Here is a 15,733-nt window from a genome sequence, read left to right on the forward strand (position 1 = left end):
CAGTGCTGCAATAAGCATACGTGTGCATGTGTCTTTATAGTAGAATAATTTATAATCCTTTGGGATTATACCCAGTAATGGGATTATAAAAGTGTTTGTATTTCTCCACATCCTCTTTAGCATCTGTTGTTTCCTGACTTTTTTTTTTTTTTTTTTTTTTTTTGAGATGGAGTCTCGCTCTGTACCCAGGCTGGAGTCCAGTGGCATGATCTCGGCTCACTGCAACCTCTGCCTCCCAGGTTCAAGCGATTCTCCTGCCTCAGCCTCCCGAGTAGCTGGGATTACAGGTGCCCGCCACCACACCTAGCTAATTTTTGTATTTTTAGTAGAGATGGGGTTTCACTATGTTGGCCAGGCTGGTCTTGAACTCCTGACCTCAGGTGATCCACCCACCTCAGCCTCCCAAAGTGCTAGGATTACAGGCATGAGTCACCGCCCCTGGCCTTTCCTGACTTTTTAATGATCACCATTCTAACTGGCATGAGATGGTATCTCATTGTGGTTTTGATGTGCATTTCTCTAATGGTCAGTGATGATGAGCTTTTTTTCATGTTTGTTGGCCGCATAAATGTCTTCTTTCACACTTCTAAATATGTCTCTAGATGGAGTCTTTGAAAAGGCTCCCAATTCCCCAGGAATCAACAAACAGATAACATTTCAGAGACTCTGAAGTGGATACAAGGAAAGATCAGGTGAGGAACTAAACTGGCAAAACAAAACAAAACAACAACAAAAACCAGACCAGAAAAACCAGGAACACCATGATTTCACAACGTTGCATCAAAAAAAGTTGTCAATTTTCTTCTTTTTCCTCTGGTTGCAAATCAGAAATATTTAAAGGTTTTAATTCAGAGACTTACTTCACCGAATGAATCTAAGAATCTGGTATGTGTTGTAAAACTGCATACTGTGTTGGGCATTCAGGAAAAAAAATTCTCTGTACATTTGAACTTACACTTTGGGAAACTGCTAAAGGTAGTTTTAGTCATTCACATTCCAAACCAAGCACAACCAAAAACGAGCTTTTAAAAGTTCAAGTATATTTGTGTATTGGGAAAAGCTAGGAATATAACATTTAGTGGGTGGGCATTTTTAAATAATGTACTTGTCCCAAATCTTCCAGCTACACAGTGGAGCTGCATAAATGGGCTGGAGTCCTCACTCTCCCACTAAGTATCTGCCTGACCTTGGACATGGGACTGAAGTCTCTCTTGGTTTCAGTTGCCACAACTGAAGAGAAAGAGGAGGTGAGAAGAAACTGGACACCAAAAGTCTAAAGGCCACTCCAGTTCCAATAAGGCGACCGACTGTCCAGCACTGTCTTAAAAGTTCTCATTCAGCTATCACATCTGTTTGAAAATTAACTTTAGAGATATGAGTTAATCAACTATAGTTGGCCCTTGAACAACACAGGTTTGAACTGCTCATTTCCACTTACATGAGGATTTACTTCCAAGTCTGTCGCCCCCAAGACAGCAAGACTAATCCCTCATCTTCCTCCTCCTCAACCCTACTCAATATGAAGACGATGAGGAAGAAGCCCTTCATGATGATCCACTAGCACTTAATGAATGGTAAATATATTTTCTCTTCCTTATGATTTTCTTAATAACATTTTCTTTTCTCTAGCTTTATTTATTTGTTTGTTTATTTATTTATTTGACAGAGTCTCGCTCTGTTGCCCAGAGCTGGAGTGCAGTGGCTTGATCTCGGCTCAAGTAGCCTCTGGTTCAAGCAATTCTCCTGCCTCAGCCTCCTGAGTAACTGGAATTACAGGTGTGCACCACCCACACCCAAAATAGTTTTTGTATTCTTAGTAGAGAGGGGGTTTCACCATGTTGGCCAGGCTGGTCTTGAACAACTGGCCTCAAGTGATCTGCCCACCTCGGCCTCTTAAATTGCTGGGATTACACATGTGAACCACAGCGCCAGGCCCAGCTTGCTTTATTGTAAGACTACAGCATATAATATATAGAACAAACAGATACGTGTTAGTTGACCGTTTATGTCATCAGCAACGCTTCCAGTGAACAACAGGCTATTCGTTGTTATGTTTTCAGGGAGTCAAAAATTATATGTGGATTTTCAGCTTCACACAGGGTCAGCACCCCCTAATCTACACATTGTTCAAGGGCCAACTGTACTTGTAGATAAAGCTAAGCTTTCTGGAAATAAAAGTTTTTTTAAAAATTAAAAGCTAGTAATACAGATGTTTTGTTACCCAATATGTGTTCGACAAATGTCTGCTCATAAATGATAAAGTCAAATGGGGAATAGACAGCTGCCGTCCCTACGTCTCTGGTAGATTGTTTGTGACATAGCCACAATTCTCTCCCTAAATGCACCCTGTTGAAGTCCCCTCTCTCATTGATTCTAGGTTTAGTCAGGTAACTTGTTTTAACCAAAAGAATGTAGCAGAAATGACACTGGGAGAGTCTCAAGTCTAAACCTCAAGAAGCCTGGCATTTTTTAACATTGTCGTCTTGGGGCACTGGCACCATACAAACACACCTGAGCTAACTGGCTGGAGACATCTTCCTCCTGGAGTACCTATACCACCTCCAACACTAAGTCTGGCTCACAGCAAGTGTTCATTAAACTGCAGTTCTTATTTATACAGGCATAGCTTGGACTAGCTGAAGGAAGAATGTGGTGTGAAGTAACAAAGAAGAATGAGGGGAAGGAATACAAGGGCTGGATGGAAGAAGGTGCTGTAGTATTCACCGGATGATTGACTGCTTGAGAGAACCAGTGTTCTGTTTCTTGTCCAATGAACTTTCAGGATGGACAGAGTACATAACAGAGCCCAGTTTTAAACTAGACTATACACACCATAGCTGAGGAAATCAGACCAACACGAAGGGGTTTCATCCAAGATCAAAGCAGTGGTCAAGTCAATACTAATTGGAAGTTGCAATAATTATCCTCCCACAATTATTAAAGTAACTATCCAGCAATCTTATCTTAGCAAAGATAAGACCAGTTACATGCTACTTGGTTTTTAGAAACTGCACATTAAATCAGAAACCTAATCTTAACACAGGCTACTTCTGCTAACTCTCTTTTAGCTTGGTGGCATTTGTGTTGATTCATGATTCATAAGCCCCATGCTGTAAGCTTTGCAGGGCTGGATCAACAGAGTGACAGCTATTAAAGGGAAATAAATCATTTATTTTCCTACTGGGGAAGGTGAGCTTAAGTCACCATCTACAAGACGTAGCCATGGTGGCATGTTTTCAGAGCATTTGCAATATTAGTAACAGTAACAATAACTGCAACTACAACCTTCTGATTACTTGAGAAGGGCCCCCACTATATATCTAGAGCTTTAGAAAAACACTTTCATTTAATCTTTATAGCACCTTTCAATGGAAATGTTATTATTCTTATTTTTACTGCTAAGCAGGTTGGTCCAGCGAAGTTGTGTGGCCACAGAGCTTACAGTGCCAGAGCTAAGCCTGGAATGCAAGTCCAGCAAACTCCAAAGTTCAAGTTCTTAACCATTCTTCAAACAATGTGGTCAGCCTCTTCTTGGCACCTTGAAAGAAAACTCAAAAATGTAGACACGCTTTTAAAATCCTGTCTTACAGAGAGATCACACCAGTTTTTGTTTGTTTTAGGTGTCAAGGTACTTGTGCAGGACCCTGGACAGGTTTGTTACATAGGTAATAATGTGCCACGGTGGTTTGCTGCACCTATCCACCCATCACCTAGGTATTAAGCCCATCATGCACTAGCTCTTTTCCCTAATGTTCTCCCCAGCCCGCTCCCCGCCGACAGGCCCCAGTTGTGTGTGTGTTGTTCCCCTCCCTGTGTCCATGTGTTCTAATTGTTCACCTCCCACTTCTAAGTGAGAACGTGCAGTTTTTTTAAATCCCCATGTTAAATAGTGTGGCTGACGCAGTAACATTCAAGATAAACAGAAACCAGAAGCGAAAAACTTGCCTAACACCTAAACCTGGATATATATTTCCTATTTTTAGGTGGCAAAATATATTACAAAAAACACATTCCAAGTGCACATGCCTGATAGAAACAAACACTCAAAACAAATTTTAAAATAATCTTTAATGGTAAATATTTTTTATATTCCATAGACAAGAGACTTTCCTCAAATTTTTTAGAAGAGCTGTTTTCATTATTACTATTACCATTGCTGTTGTGTTACTGTTATTTTTTCAGTCCCAGCCTAAGCTCCAAGAAGCTTTCGAACTTCCACTATTGCCCTTTTGGGACTCTACTATCATGTGAACAAGCTAATCTGCTGGAGAGGCCTTTCCCCTGGAGTACCTACACCCCCTTCTAGCACAGTATCTGGTTCATAGCAAGTGTTCATTAAATGGCAGTTCTTATTTACACAAACACAGTTTGGACTAGCTGGAAGCAAGTCATATGAAATAACAAGAAAGACTGAGAAGGAACATACTAGTGTATAAAGTAAACCACTTAGCTCTTTGCACGTGCCCATGACTTATCTTGATCAGTATCACCCATGACTTGTCTTGATCAGTATCCTGTAGCAGAGATTAAATTCCCGTCTGTAACACTTTACATAAAGAGAGGCAACAACCTGTCACTTTGAGCTTAAAATTTCTACAAACAGAATCAAAGAGTGGTCTCACTCTAGCAGTGTGAATCACTAATAGCACCCTCCCACAGTGCTCATCAGCTCAGTACCCCGTCTGATCCTCTCTGTTTCTGATTCCATTTCCTCCTCCCTGGGCTGGTAACCTCAACTCGTGCTAAGCACTCCCTTCCACTTACAAATCACGAAACTAAAAACATTCTCTTATGAAGCAGATAAGGGAACAAAAATTACACTTTGGCAAAGTGTAAGTGGTAGGTAGCAGGTTTGGAAGGACTACAGATCTAGAATTAGTGGAGACAGAAAAAGAGGTGTTACAGAAATCAAAAGAACACCAGGAAATGGTATTTGAATGGCAGCCTTCATCTTTGGAAATAACTTTACACCACAGGTTAAAAGATACTTGTAGCAACGTTGTAGGCATTGGCTTGGGTTTTTGTTTTTCTTTTTTTTTTTTAATCTACTATTGGACATCATGAACAGTACAACCAAATTATTTCTGCAAGGCCCAGGGTGAAAATCTACCGGTAGTAATAATGTAATAATACAATGGTCTTTTCAGAAAGATTAGCTATGATCCAGGCCACTGATCCAGGCCATAAGAATTTCAGCATCCACATATGTAAAAGGTTTTCTACAACAATCCTGTGAACTAGTTAATATCCTCATACACACGTTTTACTTCTGAGAATGAGGCTTTAAGCAAAAAAGGTGATCATTTTTATATTAAGAGTCATGTTGTCAACAGCAGATATATCTGATTATGTTCAAGTTTAATGTAGACATAAAAATGTATATAAACTTCAGCAAATTTGATTTATACAGTCATGTAACACCAATGGTGCATTTTTACTACAAAAATGTATTTTTGAAAATTGTTATTCCACTTTACTTTTTTTCTGATAGTCCCAAGATTCTTAAAGGACATCATAAATTTCTCTGTGTGTGTGTGTGTGTGTGCATATCGTAAGTGAATGCATGCATACACATACCTACTTAGAGTAAACATACAGTTATTTTAAAAAACGCTCTCCCAAAATATTGAAAGTTCCCTATATCTGCTATGGTTTGTTTCGATCTCCTCAAAATAACTAGTGTGTGGCACAAAAATATTTTAAAGTTAATGTAAATTAAAATTACTTCTCTTTTAAAAATATCAGAAGGTGAGATAAATTGGATCTCACCCAAGTGTTTGAAAAATCCAAACTGAAAATAACTGATTTAGGGAAAATTGGAACTGATCTCTAAAGAAAGCCATAATTTTTGAACTCCAGTATTAATACAAATGTAAATAATCTTTTAAACTTTAGGAGTTAAGACCAAACAAATTCTTTTATGACTACTAGTGTGAATTAATGGGAATTGTATTTTATCATGTACAAATAATATATTAGAACCACAAGAATAGCAGACAGAAGCGGGAACCTTCTGGAAATCTCCCCTGACATAAATTAAGTTGAAATTACTTACTGCAAATGGAAGCTATGTGTAACTGTTCCCGCTATCCTGGCTAGAAAAGGGATCTCAAGAGGTATGAGCATTAAAAAGGGAAAAAAGACTTTACATAAAATAGCCAATCTAAATATAAAATCATATGAAATATTAAGGATGCGATTTGAATGTTCCTGAGGCCGTTTTAAAGCCTCCATTTGTGATCTGACCCTTTCAGAATAAATATTAATTTATTTGTTTTGAAGTAGCTTTTATGAACAAAACAGCCTCTCATTTCTATCATGTAAGTGGGTGTAGTAAACATAGTTAAGCTGTGAAAGTGAGAATTTAAATAAATAAAAATAGGGTCAATAAAAAGCTACTTCAGTCCACAAATGATTCCGTCACTCAATTTCTGTAAATTGGTAGGTAGAGCATTTTGCAGTGTCTGTCAGCATTTCCATCCTTAGGACTGAATAAATAATTGAAGAATAAATAATTGTGCCAGTGCTTGGTCTCAGGGGCCATTTTTATAGATTGCCATCTAATGATAGTACCTTCTGCGCGACACTGTATTAATATGGGATAAAATTACATAGTTCTTTGTTTGCGCTGACACAGTGATGTTACAACGTCCTTTACTATTGTCTGGAATACAAGGCAGAGGTAATGATGCAGTGAGTTTTTACTGTTAAAATCTCCATGACAGGAAGAGACAGCTCTGTTTGTGTATTCCAAAGAAAGTAAGTTGGCAATGACCATTACCATGGCAAAAATAGGAGGGCGGGGAAGGGTAGGGAAGGAGTAAGGCTACGAAAAGGATTGTTTTGATTACAAATGATGAGTAAGGCTAAAAATAGCTCAATCGGAAGATGATACCTCTTCAGCTTGTTACAGGAATTCTTCAGACCCCTCTCCTCTCCCATCCTTCTATCCACCCATTCTACAAATATTTCACAAAAAACTAATGCTGCCCTTGGTACTGGGGTTTTAAGACTTATCAAGACAGAAACATTCCTTTTCTGTCCAATTCCAACAGGTCTCTTTGGGTAGAGAATATGACAATGATATTATTACTTTTAACAAACAACAGCTCCCATCCTTTGAGCTCCTATTGCATAAGAAGCACTTAAATCTTAAAACAGCCTCCTGTCCCATTTTACAAAGGAAAAGTTCTATAAGATGATGCACCTTGCCCAAGGTCCTAATTACACAAGTAAGCAGGTTAAAAGAAGCCAGGATGAAAATCCAGGTTCACCTCCCAGAATGCAACACTGCCTCTCCTAGTCTACCCTCACCACAGAGCCACCAAATCAAAAAGAGGAAGGAATTTATCAGAACCCACTTTGGGCAGGTATTAGACTTCCCGCCTTGGTTCCCTCATTTGCAAAATGGAGAAAGGAATACCTATCTCAGAGGTATACCATGAGGATGAAACTGGTTGATATCTGTAAAGTTCTTAGACCAATTCCCTGCCCTACAGTAGGGACTTAGAAAATGTTTACTATCACCATTGCTTCAAAAAAGCAGGAAAGGATCAATGATACTGAGCATGCTTGAAGTACATATGGATGTATGAAAACATTCGGAAACTGATTTAGGACATTAGAAGTGTTGTGAGAGCCATTTTCTCCATTCCATAGCACATAATCTGCTCTACATAATTTAGCATTTAATTATATACTGCATTATTTAGGCAGGTTGCCTAATTGTCTGACCCAGCAAGACTCTAGCTTACTCTAAGGGGGAGACCCTTTTCGCTTCTCTCATTTCTCCCTAAGCCCCTGTGACCAGACCCTCAGTACTTCTGACTTAACATAAATTAATATTTGCAGTGGAAGTTTTACTTACAGAAAACATAATGGGATGAGATTGAAAGCAATGTGGAAATTGGTTGATTCTGGAGATGGATCTGGTTGTACATTTTTTTCTGTTCATCCAACTTAATCATACCAACATCTTATCTTGGCCATGTCATTTTTCTGTTCCTCCATCATACCAACATCTGTTCACAAGTGTGTTGGGATTTTAGCAAGGCATTTAACAAAATATCTCAAGTCAGTTTCAAGGCACGATAAAGAAATTGAGAGGAAAACATTATTAGTGGGAACCCTTACCCAAAGGGACTTACTAATGGGTTATGGGAAGCCAAGGCAGGTAGGTCTACAGACATAAAGGGTTCTCACTTGCCAACATAGCCATCTAAGACATGAGGAGCATGATTACCAAATTTCAGAGAAACCTGAAGTGGAGCAAGAATGACTTGATACTGGACTTCAGGGGCAGATGCCAAAATTATCTCATCAGGCTGGAATTTGAAGCCAAATCTATTAAGAATTTCAGTATCGAAATATGTAAACGTTGTAGTGAAGTCCACCAGAGGATAGAGGAAAATACATTCACTTAGTAGCCCATCTAGGAGTCTTTACAAATTTTTAGTTGATTATAACTATGCTGTACATTAGTGACATATGCTAACTGATTCAATTTTAGGTTACTCAGAGAGAAATGAAATGACACCTCCATTACTGAAGCATGCTGTGGAAGGCATTCATCAGAAATAGATGAGCTCTGGCAGGGTGCAGTGGCTTACGCCTGTAATCCCAGCACTTTGGGAGGCCAAGGTGGGCGGATCACTTGAGGCCAGGAGTTCAAGACCAGCCTGGTCAACATGGCAAAACCCCATCTCTACAAAAAATACAAAAATTAGTTGGGCATGGTGACACGCTCCTGTAATTCCAGCTACTCAGGAGTTTCTGAGGCACAAGAATTGCTTGACCCTGGAAAGCAGAGGTTGCAGTGAACTGAGATCATGCCACTGCACTCCAGCCTGGGCTACAGAGAAAGGAAAGAGGAGAAGAGAGGAGAAGAGGGGAGAAGAGGGGAGGAGAGGAGAGAAGAGAGGAGGGGAGGAGAGGGGAAGGGCTCTTAAAAAGGATCCAGCACAAATAATTCCTTATGCAGAGAGGGAAGCATTCATGCCCACTCATTTCAGAAGAATGACTGTGTATCATATTAATAATAACATAAAGCTATGACTTACTGAGCAATTACTAAAGTCAAATACTGTGTTAAGTATTTTATATGGATTTCCTTCTCTCATCCTTCCATCAGTCCCTGGGGGCAGGCACACTCCAGCAGGTTTGACTTCATTAGAGAGGGGAGCAGGGTTCTCCTGGAACCTTCCTTCTCAGTTAACACAAACTATTCAGGCCCTCTCCCGGCCTCACCTTTTGGACCCCTCCACTCCCGCAGCACAAGAGCGGACAAAGAATTAAGGAAAAGGCAAAACCGGAATGGGGGTGGGGTGGGGGTGGGGGTGGGGGTGAGAGTGAGGTATGACAGAAATGGATAAATGAGATAAATAACTGCGGGGACGGGGAGGGGGGAGGGAAGAAGGATAGGAGATGATCTAAGCAACCAATAAGAAAATATGCATTTTTCTGAGATCACCACCACAAAAGTTCAGAGGTTGCTCCAGACACGGTAAATCTTTTCGTGTCTTCAGAAGTCATTTTCTGTCCCAGACATTCGCCCCTTTTCCTGTTGCAAAGAGAAAGGGGCCAGCGACCCGTGAAGTGCCAGGAATGCATCCGAGGGAGCTCCAGCTAAGTTGCAGGGAAGCTATTGTGCTCCCGCGAAGTTCAAAGGAAAGGACCGTCTGTCTGGGCCACGGAGCTGCCGTACAGGCAGAGGGCGCGGGAGCCCGGGTCAGGCAGAGCCCCACGCGTGTCCGGCCCTGCGCACCGCTGCCACCACCCTGGCTGCCTCGTGGGGGGCTACGAGAGAGAGAGAGAGGAGAGGGGAAAAAAAAAAAAAAGTCCCCACCAGACGGGTCAGAACATTGAACTGAGCGAGCCCAGCGCTTTGGGACCCGGCCAAGGGGTGAGGGGCGAGATATTTACATTTCTCCAGGCAAAAGAAGGGAGAGCTGGGGGCTGGAGGGAAGGCTGGGAAAGAGTAAAAGAAAACAAACTGCTCTTGCCATTAAATATTCATGACAGCAGCTTTGCTAAGGCTAATGGAAAGCATATAAATCCCTTTACAACTTTGTTAAATGCAAAACGAAAAGAAAAAAAAGAAAACAAGATGGATGAGGGTCACAGCTTGCTCTGGGCAAATTGGAAGGAATATGAAAATCTGGACCACAGAAGGCTGGAAGCTCAGGGAGAGGAGAGCGGGCTGTGGGTTTTATTCAGACCCGTGCCAGTAGGTGTAGATACCAGTCTCATTCATTTCCCATCACTACAATAAAACACTAGTCAAAAAGCCGGTTTTCAGTAACCCCATGTTCCTAACAGGCATTTTTCCTCCTATAATTTTTTTGCTTCTGATATAGTGCCATGGTTACATCTGACAGATGTTACTGCTTTAAATCCTACTTAAACACTGGTCTGATTTCCAGGAGCACCTGCAAAGGAATCTTTGAGCAAGTGCCCAAATTCCTGGGCCCAGAGAGACCAGGCTGCGCACAGTGTTGGAGTCTGATAAAGGACAGTATCGGGGAAGATCAAGGCTAGACTCACCCCAGGGCTCTAGTTTTAGGCACCTTGACCGTGTTGTGTTTCCATTCCCGATACTGCAGCTGGACAAAAGGAAGAGAGGCTGATCTATGTGTTCCTCCTAAGGATACATATCAGGAGGGGTGTCCTCTAAGGCACAGAAATGTTTGTAATGAGGGGACGCTGCACCCTACTCGGTGTTTCTAACGACACAAGTTTCTCACTATTTAAACAATGAAAGAAGTTCCTTTGGAAGAAAGAGTTGTTATTTGTACTGCAGAGGGTAATTGTTCTGGGTTTTTGTTTTTGTTTTTGTTTTATAGTTTATATATGGTGTGTTAGGCCATTCTTGCGTTGCTATAAAGAAATACTGGAGACTGGGTAATTTATAAAGAAAAGAGGTTTAATTGGCTCACGGTTCTGCAGACTGTACAGGAAGCATGGCAGTGGCATCTACTCGGGTTCTCCTGAGGCCTCAGGAAGCTTACAGTCATGGCAGAAGGGGGAATAGCCATCTCACATGGTAAGAGAAGGAGCAAGAGAGCGTTGGGGAGAGGTGTCACACAGTTTTAAACAATGGGATCTCATGGGAAACCACTGTGTCATGAGGACAGCACCAAGCCATGACGGATCAGCCCACATGACCCAAACACCTCCCATTGGACCCCACCTTCAACACTGGGGATTACATCTCAACATGAGATTTAAGGGGGACAAATATCCAAACTATATCATATGATAAAGAGAAAATGAACATATGCATGGTTATGCTTTGGGTAGGGGTAGAGGGTGGATTTATATATCCCCACTGTGATAATTCAGGGGAGAGGGAAATACATTCCTGAAACAAAACATAAAGCAATATTCCAAAAGAACCTCCCAGAAAATTTACAAGTTGCTTTATAAGAGTTATATGATCTCCAAGGCCACAGAACACAAAGTCAGCTGTTTTTACATGTACACGTAAGGTATCAACCCGATAAGCCTTTGAGAAAGAATTTCACTTTCCCCATTAGATTCCCATTCCAGTAGGAAAAGGGGATTGTGTCAACTGTGGTGTTTAGAACATCCACTGTAATCATTTTGTACTTTCATTCCAGAGAACGTAAATGTAATTGGCTGGTTTGGATGAATTTTAACAACAGCTGTAAACGTTAATAAGTTTTCAATGGGCCCCTCCGTCACTGTTACTCCCAAAGTCTTCGTATATATTTCCACTATCACTCAGTAATTATTCCTTTCAGGAATATGTCTGTTTCAGTCCTTCTCCCCATAGAGCACCTCCACAAAGTCCTTGAAGGCCAATGGCTGCATTATTCACCTTCATGCCCCAAAGCAATGCAAGTGTCTTATGGATTCCTGAGGAAACCCAATCCCTGCCACAAGTGCTCACACCATCAGTGCTCACAAGAGTAAGTGAGCTCCTATTATAAAGAAAGGTCTGCTGAGTGAATATTTGATGAAATTTTTAGGAGGTCCAGATGCCTTTCTTTCTTAAGTAAATCAGTTACTTAATTTTTATCTTGTATTTCAGTTATAGAATTGACTGTGCAACTGGATGAAAATTATACAGTAATTTTTCTTTGATTTCATATAGACAGAAAATCAAGAATTATTAATGAGCAAATAAAAATCGAGTAATAGGCCGGGCGCGGTGGCTCAAGCCTGTAATCCCAGCACTTTGGGAGGCCGAGACGGGTGGATCACGAGGTCAGGAGATCGAGACCATCCTGGCTAACGCGGTGAAACCCCGTCTCTACTAAAAAAAAAAAAAATGCAAAAAACTAGCCGGGCGAGGTGGTGGGTGCCTGTAGTCCCAGCTACTCGGGAGGCTGAGGCTGGAGAATGGCATGAACCCAGGAGGCGGAGCTTGCAGTGAGCTGAGATCCGGCCACTGCACTCCAGCCCGGGCAACAGAGCGAGACTCCGTCTCAAAAAAATAAATAAATAAATAAAAATAAAAATAGAGTAATAATAAAATATTTCATTTTTTTGTTGTTTTTTTTGAAATGCTTGGAAAGCAATGTTCCAATTTAAAACTAGAGGGAAGGGAAGGGGGTTGAAAATCGGTCTCCAGACAGAATTTTCAATTAAAGAAAAAAACACACAGAAAAGTCCAAAAATAAGTTCATTTTTCTTCCAAAAAGTACACTTTAGATTTTTTTTCTTTTTAAAATAACATAAACAAATGATTCCTACCAAGTCCAGAATTTCTAGGAGGCAAGACACAGTCCTTTCAAGGCAGTATGCTAGGAATGTCAAGAGCTCTGCTGTATATGAAAAAGGTCACCAATGAGCAAGGAGCTTCCAGCTCCAGGTATTCTCAAGCCTTCCAGGACCACCACCAGGCTTTCCATAGACCCCTAAGATCCAAATCCAAAGCCTTCTTCCTTGCTGAGGCGTATGTAGCCAGGATTCAACTGAGACCACCCTGCTCAAATTCCCACCAAAGGAGGACTCAATGCATAACGGAATCAAATAGAATAAAAACTGTATTTCCCCAGTTATTGCACCATAGATAGCTCTCCATACACTTCTATAGCAAAAATGCTAAGTCCTTACTGCTACAAGATCCTATCCTGAAGGATCCTTAAAAGCTGCATTACCTTATTGCATTTATCATCAAAGCAGTAAGCACAAAGCTTGGTACACTGGAAGTGCTCAATAACATTTGTGGAATGAAAGAACACGGCAAAAGAAATAACGAAACCAAAAAGAATTCAGCAGAAGATTTAGGTCTTAATTATTCTGAAAAGCAATAAAAACAGAATTAACCTAGGGACTGTAGTAATAAATATCAAACAAAGTGACAATAAATTTACCTCACAATTAAATAAAAAATGTTTTAAAGAGCTACCTTTTCTACCTAGTACTCCTGGCTAGGTCCACACTTTAACAAATATTCTTTATATTTTCATAAACAACACTTTCACATTCACTACAATTAAAATCAGTACTTACAGCCTATATTATAATTTCGATTTTTTTTTAAAAAAAGAACATTTATGAATACCAAAATGCTTCTGTTATAATTTGAGTGTTCATTCTATATACTACTGGCAACAGACTATTCTTAGTAGTAATCATATTTTGTATTTCTTTATAGTTTTATTATTCAGGTGTACCTCCCTAGACACTATGATTTAGTCTTGGCCATTTTTTAAAACAAATTTTTTTTCTATTCTTTCAGTCACTTTGAATCTACAGATTCCTTTTCCAACTCCTTTTTTACACAACTCACTATGTATCTGTTGAAGAAGAACAAGGGGCATTTGACCAGACTTCTCTTTTTTATTTTTATTTTATTTTTGAGATGAAGTCTCGCTCTGTCACCCAGGTTGGTGTGCAGTGGCACAATCTCCACTCACTGCAACCTCCACCTCCTCTGTCACCCAGGTTGGTGTGCAGTGGCACAATCTCCACTCACTGCAACCTCCACCTCCTAGGTTCAAGCGATTCTCATACCTCTGCCTCCCAAGTAGCTGGGATTACAGGCACAGGTCACCATGCCCAGCCAATTTTTGTACTTTTAGTAGAGATGCGGTTTCACCATGTTGCCCAGGCTGGTTTCGAACTCCTGACCTCAAGTGACACACCTGCCTTGGCCTCCCAAAGTGCTGGGATTATAGGCGTGAGCCACCACGCCCGGACCACTTTTCGTCTTTAAATTTCACTAATAAGGCTTCCTAGGTCATGACCATTTTTTTTTGGGAGCGGGGGCGGGGGGGGGGGGGGGGGGGGGGGGGAGCTTAGTCCCAAAGGTCATTCTGAAAGACATTTACATCATAAATACAAACATCATCTTTCCGCAAATGAAGGGTAAAGAAGGGTAAACATGTAGCCTTTAGTTATGTTATATCACATACCACCATGTTGGGAAATTTTAAATTGCTCCTATTCATAAATAGGGAAATATGAGTTATAGATGTGTTTAGTTAAAAAAGATTAAGGAAAATGAAGAGTGATCTGTGTACATATGCAAAGAAAAAAAAGAGTCTCAAGTGAAAGACAAATTGTTACAAAGATCAGACTTTTGAGAACACAAAGAACAGTCACGCTGAATTCCATTCAAATATTAAGAACCTACCATGTGCAAAAAAAGTGCTGCAAAAACACAAGATTTTAAGTTCCATTAAAAGAGAAGTTATGATAAAAGCACACACACTTAATGATTCCTGTTTTTGCCATAAAAGTTCTTATATGCTATAAAAATGTTACTAAAAATATGTCCCTTATAGACAAGATTTTTCATGACTAAGATGAACACAATTAGATATACTGATGAATCAGGAAAATAGTCATCAAAAACATTTTTTAATCAAAGTCAATTCTGCATAGGAAAAAAATAATTTTAAGGGTACAAAAAGCAACATACTGAAATATTAAGGAAATTTGATCTTCTTATCTTTAAAAATAATCAACTATAGTTCAAACCAGCCGAGCAAATAGGAAGATACTAATTTTTCACTATGTCCGCAAGTTGGAGGCTAATTTCCCTCTGTGCATGAAAAGTGTTAATTACTTGAATAAAACCTTTTTGGTAAAGCTCAGAGTTCCTTTTGATGTCAAAAACACAGAAAGTTCAAAGGTTAGACAGCCACTCAACAGTATGACAGGCCTAAAACCTGAACAGGAAACTCATTTCTAAACTTCCCCGTAAGGTATTGCAATCCTAAACCCAGAGTGGCCAGGCATTGTTTAGTCTGCTGGTGTTTTTGTACTTTGCCTAAGGATTTATTCAGAGCGGTGACAATACCTACCTCATCACCAAGGAGAAACATTCTTTCGGATACAAAGAATCCCAGCCATTTCTTCTAACACTGCCCCCACCCCCACCCCACCCACTAATTACTTTCTCAACATTCTGGAAGGCTAAAGACCCTAGTCAAGTTGAATAGCCCCGGATTTAGCCCACATTATGTTCTATCTTGTACTTCACACCCCTCCCAAAATTAAAAAGAAAAGAAAAAACATGAACCACATTGGATGTAGTCAGGAGGAGGATGGCTGCAACAAGATCAACTTGGAAATAAGAAATAACTTCAATAGAAAGAAAGAATAGAAGTGGCTAATCATATAGAAAAGGTGTCATTTACAAAAGGTTACCAGAGGCATATAAACTCAGGGAAGCCAGATTTTGGCATACAGTGTGATTCATTCCCTTATTCGATAAGCATTCCCTAATGCCTCCATGCACCCTGCTAGGCACTGGTTG

General features: G+C 40.3%; 1 protein-coding gene and 1 long non-coding RNA gene across 3 annotated transcripts in view; one reads left to right on the plus strand and one right to left on the minus strand.

The window, feature by feature from the left end:
* The window catches only part of EXT1 (exostosin glycosyltransferase 1), a 316,956-nt gene that overhangs the window by 269,490 nt on the left and 31,733 nt on the right, over window positions 1-15,733 (minus strand). The window lies entirely within an intron of this gene.
* On the plus strand, window positions 12,486-14,487 carry LOC141407456 (uncharacterized). Its single transcript, XR_012416607.1, has 2 exons — window positions 12,486-13,855; window positions 13,915-14,487. It is a non-coding gene; the product is annotated as an uncharacterized lncRNA (long non-coding RNA).

The sequence above is a fragment of the Macaca fascicularis genome, chromosome 8 (genome assembly GCF_037993035.2).
Source record: "Macaca fascicularis isolate 582-1 chromosome 8, T2T-MFA8v1.1".
Classification (NCBI taxonomy): Eukaryota; Metazoa; Chordata; class Mammalia; order Primates; family Cercopithecidae; genus Macaca; species Macaca fascicularis.